The sequence below is a fragment of the Oryctolagus cuniculus genome, chromosome 3 (assembly GCF_051225735.1).
Source record: "Oryctolagus cuniculus isolate XC-2025 breed Fujian yellow rabbit chromosome 3, ASM5122573v1, whole genome shotgun sequence".
In the NCBI taxonomy this organism is placed as follows: domain Eukaryota; kingdom Metazoa; phylum Chordata; class Mammalia; order Lagomorpha; family Leporidae; genus Oryctolagus; species Oryctolagus cuniculus.
The window spans coordinates 50257137-50270277 of record NC_142869.1 but is presented as its reverse complement, the minus strand read 5'-3'; positions in this window follow the sequence as shown (position 1 = coordinate 50270277).

Genomic DNA, 13141 nt, shown 5'->3' with positions numbered 1-13141 from the left:
GTGCTTCCTCATTGTTTATTATCAGCCAGCTGAAACCTCTCTGAACTGAGAAGAGAATGCATTTTGTGACTGGTGCTGCAGCACTTATCTGTTCGCCTCAGATTTCCAGTGGTAAAAGTAAAAAGTCTTGTGTCTATTCTTAAGAGAAAGAGCACCATAAGAGAGTGGTGCCCTTTTGCTGCTTCCCAACACTGTGATCGGTTTGTACCCCTTTGCCAGTTTCTCGATTTGACCACAGGGCAGACACCTGGCAGGGGTTTGGGGCAAGGTCTGGGAGCAGAGAATGGAGCTTTTTGTTCTCCAAATGTAAGTGGCCTCTGGAGGATCAAACTCTCAACCCCAGCTTTGAGAGCCACAAGATCTAATCAAATGAACTATTAAAGAGCTATACAAACATAGCCAGTGAGAAACAGAAGATATTTCCAGGCCACAGGATTTCTTCTTCCGACCCCTTTTTGGGAAGCTGAGGACTCCTAAGAGATTTAATCCATTACTTTTTGTTGTGGTTGTTCCAAGAGAATGCAGTGGCTCATATCAAATATTTATTTTTTAGGTCACTACCATTTTTGCACACTGTCCACCAATTTACTGCCTCAGTGCACTAAAATGCAACTCAGTAGCCTGAAAAGTTAATGCATTTTCATCAAATTCTTAAGAGGTGTCTACATCTCTTGAGAAAAAATGGCCTTCCATAATGCATTGGATTTGCCCATCATTAAAGATTAAGGAAAACCAGACACGAACCAGATGCCCTGAGGATTTCAGATACTCTTTGTTACGGAACAGTATCAGATCAGGCTTATAAAGTTTTATTTGTTTGGCAAATTCATTTTTCAATATAAAAGCCTTTGTCATGTTATCTGCTATGTAGCATGTGCTTCAATACGCTTACTTCTGAATAAGTCAACGCCCCACCTCTCCTTTTTTATACATGCTTAGAATTGCAGAGCATTTGGGAATGCAAGCTCCGAAGTCAAATAGACCCGAGTTCCAATCTCCACTTTGCCACTTCTCATTATCTGGAAACAAATGAGGTACTTACCTTCTTTAACCTTTGTTTCCTCATAGAGTTTTCAGGGGTTATAATTCAATAATGCATATAAATTGCTGAACATGGCACGTATCATGTAGTAAGTGATTGGTGCCTGGTCTTGAGTGCTTGCTGTTTGTTCCCTGCATACGTTTTGAGAGTATGCTTAAAATGATCCTCTACACGAATAAACACCACATCCGGTTGTCACTGCCAATTGTCAATACCTATAGGCTACCTCTGTAGGCGTCTGAGACAAGGAAAGTTTTCTAATGCAATCCTGTTACAAGACATGTGTCAGTTCTTTATTCTTACTCCTGGAATGAAGAAAACAGAGGTTGACACTTCGACATCTCATCAATTCTCACTGTTCATGGATTCCATATTTGTAAATTTTCCTGGTCGTTGAAATCTATTTATAAAAGTCAGTATTCCCGGTGCTTTTGAGGCTTCTGACACACATGTTCCCAGCTGAGGTCAGACAAGGCAGGGCTCTGCCTTATTGTTTCAGCTCTCATACTCTAAACATGTGCCCTTTTTGTGATCTGTGTAGTGCTACGTTTTTCACATTTTTTTGTCCGTTGCTGTTGTTGTTGTTACTGAATACGCTGTTTAAAAGTGACCACTGAGTGCAGTGGTGAATTTGAAGCACTGTGGAGCATTCCTAAGCATAAGGCGGCTATGATAGAACATAGACCAGGAGTGGCCAGGAGCTGGGGAGTGGATGGGTTGGGGAGGTGGTGGTTACTGTTTAATAGATAACGAGTTTCGTTTGGGAAGATGAGAATGTTCTGGAACTAAATGGTTGTGATTTATGCTTAAAAATGGTTTAAATGGTAAAGTATGTTTATGTATCTTGTGCCGCATTTCTAAAAGACAATGATATGCTTTAGCAAAAAAAAATTTCCTTATTAAAAACCACATGTGTTTAGATAAGCTGAGGCAAGAGTTCAATGTTGTGACTATGAGTTCAGTGTTAGTGAACAATATACAAGTATATTAAAGAATATGTATTAAAAGCAGACACATACATGAAAGCAGGTTCTGTGTTGACTGGTAGATAAAAATGTTGTGACCAGAGACTCATCTAACACTGTATCTCCTCTAGGAGTAATGGTCTACTGTTTACTAAGTCAAGGATGGTGATGACTTCAAAGAACATAATTGCCATCTAAATGAGATGTATTAATCAGCTTTTCTGGGTTAAGAAGTAACCAGAAGATTTCAAGAACTTTCTTTCCTTTTCCAATGGCAGGGCCTACTACTTTCCCATGCCTCAGAGCAGGCAGGCTCATTGGGTGTAGGAACCTTCACTGTGGTCTGATTGCTGGGTTCCCAGTTTGGCTGCTGTCTTCATGGAGATAGGACAAAGCATCACTAGGATGAGTGAGTGGAGAAGAATCCCTTCAAGTTGAGTGGATTAGCTTGATCTGTCAGCTCTTGGCTTTGTCTTAGGTTAACCATTTTGAAAAACAGTTTCTCCTAATAGTCAGATTTTAGGCAGCCTATTCAGTACCTCACAGCAATTGTGGTGTTCTTCCTTGCATTAGATAGGCTGTTGTGGTTCTTACATTTTCTGTACCCATCAATAAGTGACAAGCAAACCTCTCTCATCTCTGCTAGAAATACCAATGGGTTGTCTCAAAGCAAGATTGAGGGTGTAAAGTATATTGTCCAAAATAATGATTATGGCTTCACACTTTCCAAAGTCTGGGAACTACAGAGTACAGACCAGTATAAACACTTGCAGGAAGTTTAACAATGTGGCTGAAAGAGAGAGCAAGCGAGAGAGAGAGAGAGAGAGTATGCAAGAGAGAGATTATGAATTTAAGTAAGGAAAATAACAATTCATGAAAAGTGTAACAGAAAACTACATTTTATCTGATCATTATAGCTGTTTCCTTATAATAATAGCTCTTTGGTATCACTCCATGCTAATTATTCTTAAAGCTGGAAAAAACTGTATAGTGTTCAACTTTTTGGTAACTGACTATCCAAATTTTGAAAAAAAAGTCCCTGAGCTCAGAAATAAGATTATAGTAATAAATGGAGATCTGAAATATGAAAGGACTTCAAAATGTTCATGGGAAAATGGGATGAGAAGATAAGTTTGTTCTGGTGCAAAAAAATTTGAAATCCACACATAAAAAAATTTGAAATTTGTGTATAAGGAGACTTCAGAAAGTTCATGGAAAACATGTATTGTGGAAAAAATATTATGGATTTCCAAATTTTTGCACCAAAATAAACTTATCTTTTAATGCCAATTTCCATGTACTTTTTGAAATACCTTCCTATTGAGTGTATATGTGTGTATATACTTATTAATTCATTATGTATGAAGTAGTTGAATGTTTTCTACATAGCTGGCACTGTGCTGGATTCTGAGGATAAACCAATGTTCTCTTGAAACCTGTGGTCTAGTATCTTCACATAAAGTATGTGGAAGACAGGCTTTGTGGTACAGAGCGGTAGGCTGCTTCTTAGGACACACATATCTCTGCTTCCTGTCTGTCTTCCTGCTTTTAGGGAGGCAGTAGCTTATGGGTCCCTGCCACCTACATGGGAGACCCAGATGACCTTCTGGCCTCCTGACTTCAGCCTGGCCCAGCGTAGGCTGTTGTTGGCATTTGGGGGAGTGAGTCAGTGGATTGAAGATCTCTCTCTCTCTCTTTCTCTCTCTCTCTTTCTGTCTTTTTCCCTCCCTCTCTTCCCCTGTCATTTGATGTGCCCTTTCTGCTGACGTTTACACCATAACGCAGTAATTCTCGAAATTTTTGGTCTAGGAATCGCTGTGAACTTATAAAAAGTGTTTAGGATCCCAAACAGCTTTTTTTGTGTAGATCATGCCCATCAATATTTTGTGTATTTAAATTAAAACTGAAAGGGGCCGGCGTGGTGGCGCAGCAGGTAAAGCTGCCGCCTGCGGTGCCAGCATCCCATATGGGCGCCGGTTCAAATCCCGGCTGCTCCACTTCCGATCCAGCTCCCTGCTGATGCACCTGGGACAGCAGTGGAGGACGGCCCAGGTGCTGGGGCCCCTGCACCCGCGTGGGAGACCTGGAGGAAGCTCCTGGCTCCTGTTGTAGCCATCTGGGGAGTGAACAGTGGATGGAAGCTCTCCCTCTGTATAACTTTGACTTTCAACTAAATAAATAAACATTTAAAAAAAAAAACTGAAAAATCTTAGTATACAGACATATACAAGCATACATTTTATTTGCTGATGGAGTAAATAGAAAACTTCATTATGTTCATAAGAAATAATGAGAGTAAGAAATACCCCCAAAAAGGTCTTAATATTATTATGAAAATAACTTATTTTGTAGAGGCTTTGTGGTATCTTGGGAACAACCCTAGGGACCCCAACATTGCACTTTTTTTCTTTTTTGAGAATGATAACCCCATAGTCATAATTTTTATACTCTTCCCAATACCTGTAGCTTGACTTTAACATAATATCAAAATAGTGATTGCTAAACATTGTGCATTTGTGTCATAGCACATAATTACTGCCCAGAGCAAAAATATAAACATTGCTATATTATGATCACCATCAACAAACTTGTAGACAATCTAGAGATGTCCGGGAAATGCGTCAGTCCTGGAGTGTAGACTGAGATCCGTGGTCCTGAGGGATTTCTTGTGGATGCTCTTCAGTTCAGGCTCCATGACAGCACCCATGCTATGGCAGTGCATTAGAGTAGTGTCTCAGTTAATCAAGTTTTGCATTCACTGTCATAAAGGTAGAATTCACTCAATTCACTCAACGAAAACTTCACCATGTGATTTCTGCCCTTCCCCAAATCAGAGTTCTAGTTTATTTATTATAGTTTTGAAATAAAATAAAAATAGAGATATAATTTGTTTTCATCATCTTTCCATTGAAAAAAAAAAAATACCAAGCTCAAATACTTAGTGTTAAAGTTGTATAGATCGTGCCCGCCCCCCGTTACTGCAATTGTCACGTGTTTCTGTTTTAGTTGTCTTTTTTTTTAAGAATTTATTTATTTATTTGAGAGGTATAGTTATGGACAGTGAGAGGGAGAGACAGAGAGAGAAAGGTCTTCCTTCTGTTTATTACTCCTCAAATGGCTGCGACAGCCGGAGCTGCGCCAATCTGAAGCCAGGAGCCAGGAGCTTCTTCCCAACCTCCCATGCAAGTGCAGGGCCCAAGGACTTGGACCATCTTCCACTACTTTCCCAAGTGCATTAGCAGAGAGCTGGACTGGAAGAGGAGCAGCCGGGACTAGAAGCGGTGTCCATATGGAATGCCGGCGCCACATGCTAAGAATTAACCTACTGCACCATGGCACCGGCCCCAGTTGTTTCTTTGTCTTCCTGTCTCAATTCCTCCAGTTTATGAGTTCTTTGAGGAAAGGAAATTATTTTTCCTTTTTCATCTCTCTTTAATTCTTAGCTCAGTGCCTGGACTTAATTAGATGAGCAAAAGGGTGTTTATTGAATAATTGAACCAATAAATGAATGAACATCTTCTTAAATACCAGAAACCTCAACTTTCTTATTTTGAAATAGGTATAATTATTTAATTATAGGCTTTCTAAGTGACTCTGGTTGTGTTTTCAGATTGCTCTTACTGTGGTTGGCAGCATTTCTGTTGAGTTCAGTCTTCAACTGGCAAGGGAGATTGGCACTGCAGATGTGTTTTGGCACCCCAAGTAGTTCTCGGGTGCACTGAGCACCCTGAGTATCCCATGCAACTTTTGCATTGATGATCTGTAGTTACCCACACTGTGATTGTTAACAAAGACGCTTCTAAGGGAGTTGCCATGCTGTGACACCACTATTTAAAGTGCCGAGTTCCCTTATCCAACACAGATTCATGTTTAGGGCTAAGTTTAATGAGCATCAAAAGTAACCATAGATGAGAAAAAGAAATCTCGTGTGTGTGTGTATGTGCATGTGTGTGTGTGTACACATGTAGGTGCCCACACAGCAAGGCAAAGACAGCGTCTTGTCAACTCTTTCCCTTCATCATTTTTTATAAAGGTGTCCATTTCTCAACTATCTTTCATTGCTTAGTTTCATCTCATACCAGCAAGAAAGAGGCTTTGCCCCAAAATTGTGGTAGAGTTTATCACTTCAGTTTAACCAAAAGGCATGTTCCTTTGAGTATCCAGGTGAGGCGGGCCAGAAGTCCACCTATTTCCAGAGCATCTGTGTCTTTTCCAAGTTAAGACCCTTAGCTCTCCAGGGGCATGTGTAAGTAAGTATCTGTGTACATATGCCTTTACACATATTCTGGAGCATCCAGACAGCCACAGGACATTTGAGCACTAACTCACTGCCTTTAGTTTCTAGAGTAACTACAACTTTTACTGTTTACAGGTGAGTTGTTGGCTGTAATCAAGTTGGCATCAAGTGCCATGTAGTCATGGAGGTTGACTTCTAAACATTATTCATGGGAGTTCTCAATTTTTTTAAAAAAAAGTATTTATTTATTTATTTGAAAGGCAGAGTCACAGAGAGGTAACGGCAGAGAGAGAGAGATGTCTTCTATCTGCTGGTTGACTCCCCATATGGCCTCAGCTGCCAGAGGAAAAACCAGGAGCTTCTTCCGGGTCTCCCACGTAACTGCAGGAGCCCAAGCACTTGGGTCATCTTCAACTGCTTTCTCAGGCCATACCACAGAGCTGGTTTGGAAGTGGAGCAGCCAGGACTCGAACTGGCGCCCATATGGGATGCTGGCATGCGGGCATGCGGGCAGCGGCTTTACCTGCTACGCCCCAATGCTAGCCCCTCAATTTTTTTTTATTTAAAAGGGATTTCATTATTTAAGCTTGAAAACCTTACTCAAATAATTTTGTTATTCAACCAATAGCAAATAAGCATTGCCACTTATATATTTTGCCCTAAGGCTATGGTGATTTTTTTTTTCTTATTTGACAAGTAGAGTTATAGACAGTGTGAGAGAGAGAGACAGAGAAAGGTCTTCCCTCCGTTGGTTCACTCCCCAAATGGCCGCTACAGCTAGTGCTGCGCCGATCTGAAGCCAGGAGCCAGGTGCCCCTTCTTGGTCTCCCAAGCGGGTGCAGGGGCCCAAGCACTTGGGCCATCCTCCACTGCACTCCCGGGCCACAGCAGAGAGCTGGACTGGAAGAGGAGCAACTGGGACTAGAACCCGGAGGCCATATGGGATGCCTGTGCCACAAGCGGAGGATTAACCAAGTGAGCCACGGCGCCAGCCCCCTATGGTTTTGCATTTGGAAAAGATCTCTGATTCACTAATTTAGCCATTTTTACTGGACTTAAATATTCTTTCTGTTTTTGTTGAATGGCCGTGCTGTGAAACAGCATGTGGGAATGTTTCAGATTGCCTAATACAAGTGAAACCAATCTTTATTTGGCCTTTCAAACTTGCTGCAATCACACCATCACTGTTGATCTGTACACTTCCATACCATTAACCACCTCTGGATCAAGAAAGCACGAATTCCTGCCTGAAGCTGTAGATTTTCTTTACCAAATTAATGAAGTTAAATTTACTGCAAATTTACCAATAATAAATTGAGTATAGTAATAAGTTTATTTTCATTATTTTCGATGAAGAGTTTCCTTCAAGATGTTCTGATTTACTTTACAGCAGGCACCTATTTCCAGGATAGATGACAGTATAAATTGAATTGGAAAACAGTTATTGTTTGTTTTTGTCTTTTGCTTATTTCCATTGCCTTTGAAGAGCATAGAGACAAAGAGAGATCCTCCATTGCTCGCTCATTCACTCTCCAGTTGTCCGCAAAAGCCAGGGCTGGGCCAGGCCAAAGCTGGGAGCTCAGAATTCAATCGAGGTCTCCCATATGGGTGGCAGGGACCCAAGTAATTGAGCCATCATTTGTTGCCTCCTTGGGTGGGCATTAGCAGGAAACTGGATTGGCAATGGAAGATCCAGGGCTCAAATAAGGCGCTACAATATGGGATGCGGATATCCCAAGTGGCGTCTTAGCTGCTGTAAAAGTACCTGTCCTGTCTTCAGTTTTAAAACCTTTGCCCTATTGTTGTTAGGAGCTAAGACTTTCAGTAATCTGAAACTTTCAGCACTTGCCAAGCAAAAATCTTGCAATTTTCAGTTATTTTGGGACAAATTTGGAACCTATTATATAATATATATCTGAGTAGCATATGTTTATGCAAACCAAATAAAGTTTAAATGTTGTTAGATTTATATTTTAAAATGTGAATTGTTAAAATCACTTTCTAAAACATTAGCTCTGTTCTTTACTCAAGTAATGGCTTGGAAGTAGTGGTAGCCTTAGAAGAATTCAGTTCTTTCCAAAAATATTCAAAAATGTTTTCTTCTTTCCTTGGAATTGCCTACAACATTGTTTTTCATAATTCACAAAGGATTAGCTTTCAGAGGCACTCTGTTACCCAATTCTGTAAATTCCTAGAAAGAACCCTTTAAACATATTAATTTGTTCATTTATTTATTTGTTTGTTTTTTACACTTACTGAGCACCTGGTTTGTGATAGGTACTATGCCAGGAATTGGAGACAAAAAAATTATAATATTTTACCTAAGGAAAAAAAATATAATTTTATGACCGTAAGGATTTTAATATTATTTTATCTAACCTACTCATAAAGAGATAGGGAAAGTAAGACCCAAAAAAAGAGGTTGTATGACTTCATTTAGAATTAAGAACATTTTGCTTAATTTACAAAAACAATTTGCATTGAAATACTGTTGAAGCACCACGTACTTCTTTATGTTAATATACATATTTTTAATGTTCTAAAATTAACAAGGTCAGCACTCAATTTCCTGAGTCAGTGCCACTGTGGTGCCCTTTGTTCTTGGACTCAGTCCATGGTCTGGCTTGGCAACTGAAAGACTCATTGACCTGCTTTTGGCAATCAGTGGAGGGATTTTAGTGTATGCTGAATAAATGTACTTTGGAGGTCCATTGACTCAGAAACTGGGGTCAGCCTTTTGTTATAGAATGTCACCATTTGACTCAATCTTCAATATTTTAAATTATATATATTCTTGACATTTAAAATTAGTAAGTCAGTAGTTTCTAGGAACTTTAACCATAAAGGATTGTCTTTTGGCTTTCTAATTGGTTTAAAAATAGATACAACCTTGAATTACAATTTTTTTAAAATTTCAATTAATTAGATTTAACAGGAACATTCTGGCCCCTGCTGGAAACTTTAAGAACTACATCAGTTTTGCTGTCAATTTTTCTAAGGTCATAAGGACTTCAGCTTAAACCTTGAACTCTGTTTTTATGTATATCCCCTCTCTCTCACTCCCCCTCTTTCTATGTCTCATGTAGAATTTTACTGAATGCAATCTATAAGCACTGCACTACTATAATTGATACTCAAAATCTGTGTTATATATTGGAAATTTTTACATGACACAATGAATTTAAATCCCAAGTAATATAATAAAATTCACTACCTTAATTCTTAAGAACAGAAATTTAATTTTTATCTCCATTCAAATTCAGAGTAGAAATATTTTGGGAAAAACAAGTGAAACTCAAAAATTTGATAAAATGTGGTATGGTGAAAACTCCTTACTTAGACTTTCATTTCGTCAAATACTGTGAACACCCACTATTCAACTATGGGTAAACAGTTTATATAGTTATGTAAAACATCCTGCCCCCAGAGTGTGGTGGACAGTAATTACAAAATAACACTTTAGAAAGTGAAAAATTATGGAATGGATGGACTACAGGCCAAACTAATAGTTTCTTGCATGTAGTTGGAATCGTTTGTACACGTGGGAGACAAGAGTGGGGAGTAGAATACAGATAGGAAACCAGAAACAGGATTATAGATCCTTCCCACGCAAAAGCCTTTGGGTAAACAAGGCCTGTTCTTCAGACAGTGTCTTACAAGCTTTCTGAGTTTGGACAGATTAGTTAACCTATATTTCCTCATTTGCAAAATGGAAGCATTAGTCAAATTGTGAGAACTAAATATGACAGTACTATCAAGTGCCAATAACAGTACCTGTTACTAGGAGCTTCATGAATATTAGAATAATTTCAGCATAATCACAGTAATGCCATAGTCCTTAACAATATTTATATCACCCATGTTAGTATATACTATCCATCTTTAATATTGAAATTGAACTTTTGTAAGGAGACGGATGGATATACATGTGTCTCTGTACACAAGAGACAGGTATAAAACAAAATGGAAAGCTAGAAAGAAAAAGTGGGAAAAGATATACTTGGCAAAGGCTAATAGAAAAAAAATATGGCCATGATATTAGTCCTAGACAAGAATTTAAGGCAGAAAGTATCAAACAAGATGAAGGAAATTTTACATAGTAAAGAAAATAATCTGCAGAGAGTATGTATCTTTCATAAATCTTAAGATACTGATGTCATAATTAAAACACAAAGAAAAACTATAGAACTACAGGAAGAAATGCTAAGAAACAAACAGTAGTGGAATATTTCAGATCACTTCATGGGCCACGCGGTTAAAAGTTGGTAAGGATATAAAGTATTTGAGCCATGAAGTCAATAAGCTTGATGGAAGATTACTTAGCTGGCACTAAAAAATAGACAAAAACTCCCCCAAAAAAGCTGAAAAAACATCAGAAGTTAAGCAAAAATAGCAAAACAATAGATTTAGTAATATAAATCCACGACTTTTCACTGAAAACTGCCTATAAATGAAAAATAAAGATGGGGAGCAGGTGTCTGACCTAGCAGTTAACATACAGATTAGAACATCCATGTGCTATATTGGAGTCCCCTGGTTCAATTCTCCACACTGGCTTCTGATTCCAGCTTCCTGTTAATGCAGACCCAAGGAGGCAATAGTGATGACTCAAGTAATTGGATTCCTGCCACCCACATGGAAGAACTGGATTGAGTTCTCTGCCTTAGTCCTGGCCCAGGACCAGCACAGCCCCAACTGTTGTGGGCATTTGGAGAGTGAACCATTGGATGGAAGCACACACTGTCACACTCTCCCCAGCCCCCTCCTGTCTCTGTCTCCCTGTCCCTCTGCCTTAAAAATAAATATTTTTAATCTCAATAGATTTTTAAATGAGCATTTCAAGATAGGAAATTTTGATATGGAAAAGAAATAAGAGGAGATAGCATTAATAGAAATGAACATATTTTAAAGCATAATAATTTAAAGCAATGTGTCAAGAAAGAATCAAAAGATCAAGAAAAACAGTGAAAAATAGACTTAGTTATGTAGGAAAACTACATAAGTGATAAAAGTTTCATCTTAAGTTAGAACTTTACATAGAGGGACTATTTATAAATGGTATTGGGAAAAAGAAATAGCCAAACATAGCACTGGCTGCAGATGGTAGGTCCCATGAAGGCAGGGATAATTTTGAATTTATCAAATTTTTATATATATTATATATTATTATATATAATATATAATATATTATATATTATATTATATATGTAATATATTATATATTATATTATATAATTATATATTATTATATATAATATAATATATAATATATTAAATATATATTATATATTTATTATATATTTATATATTATATATATTTATATATTTAAATCTCAAAAATGGAACCAAAAATTATGAGAGGGAAATGTAAGTAATTATTATACATCAAGATGTAAATTTTGAAGTGGGATGCAAGACATTCTAAACATATGTATGTTCATTAATTTGTTTGAGGTTACTTTGTCATGAAATTTAAATTATTTAAAACCATCTTGGCATATTTTTCAGTCTTTTCTATTACAGTCTGATTCATGTGCCTAGGTAAAATAAATAAATAAATAAATAAATTTCAGCATGGCAAAGAAAACCTCAAACAAAGCCCTATACAATAAATTTTTTTCTTGCTAATTTCCTTGATCTATGAGTTATTTTTGAGCTATGGGCTAAAAAAATAATTTGAGGGGCTGGCACTTTGGCCTAACAGGTAACTTGCAGTGCCAGCATCCCATGTGGGTGCTGGTTCAAGTCCTGGCTGCTCCACTTTTGATCCAGCTCTGTGCTAGTGTGCCTGGGAAGCAGCACAGGATGGTTCAAGTGCGTGGATCCCTGTTACCCATGTGGGAGATCAGGATGGAGTTCCAGACTACTGGCTTCAGCCAGGCCCAGTGCTGGTTGTTGCAGACATTTAAGGAGTAAACCAGCAGATTGAAGATCTCTCCCTCTGCCTATATCATTCTGCCTTTCAAGTATAAATAAATCATTTTAAAATCAATAAAAGTTTATTCTAATGAATAAAATTAAACCCATGGGAAGTTTTTTCAAAATACACATCTGTCAGTAACCTTGTTGAAGATTCCTGGTACACGAGGGCTTCAGAACCTCATAGAAAAAATGGGCTAGAAGATAATGTGAATTTTCCATGAAATTTATATATCCTTGTGGATATCCTTAGTTTCTATCTACTCATATCAGTTCCTAAGAGAGGAGTGAAGTCTCTCCAACTATGATGATGGATTGAACTATTTCTCTTTTCAGTTCTGTCATTTTTTGCATTATTTGGAAGCTCTGTATTAGGTGTATACATATGTTTGTTACTACATTGTTACATTGTATTAGGTGCATACATATAGTTGTTACATTGTTGTGATAAATTAAACAACTATTTTAGCATTGTGAATTCTCCCTCTTCATCTCTTGTAATATTCTGTATACTCATAGCTGCTGTGTTTTATATTAATGTAGCCATTCTGTCTGTCTTAGGATCGGTGTTTGTATGGCAAATCCTCTTCCATGCACTTTCAGCCTATCTGTGTCTCTATTTTCAACTTTGATTTCATATACATATGTAGACATGTGCATTTGGGGCCATGATTTTTATTCAGTCTTTCAACTTCTGTCTCTAATTAGGTTGCCTAGATAATTTACATTTAATTTACTATAATTATCAATGTATTTGAATTGTTTTGTATTTGTCCCTTCTGTTCTTTGTTCCATTTTTCTGTTTTTCTACCTTCTGTCAGTTTGTGCTTTATAGTAATTCATTTTATCTGCATTGTGTATGTATATGCAATGCCTTATTGTTTTATTGAATTCTTGTTATTCTTTTTTAAAGATTTATTTACTTATTAATTTGAAAGGCAGAGTTATAGAGAGGCAGAGAGAGACAGAGAGAGAGTT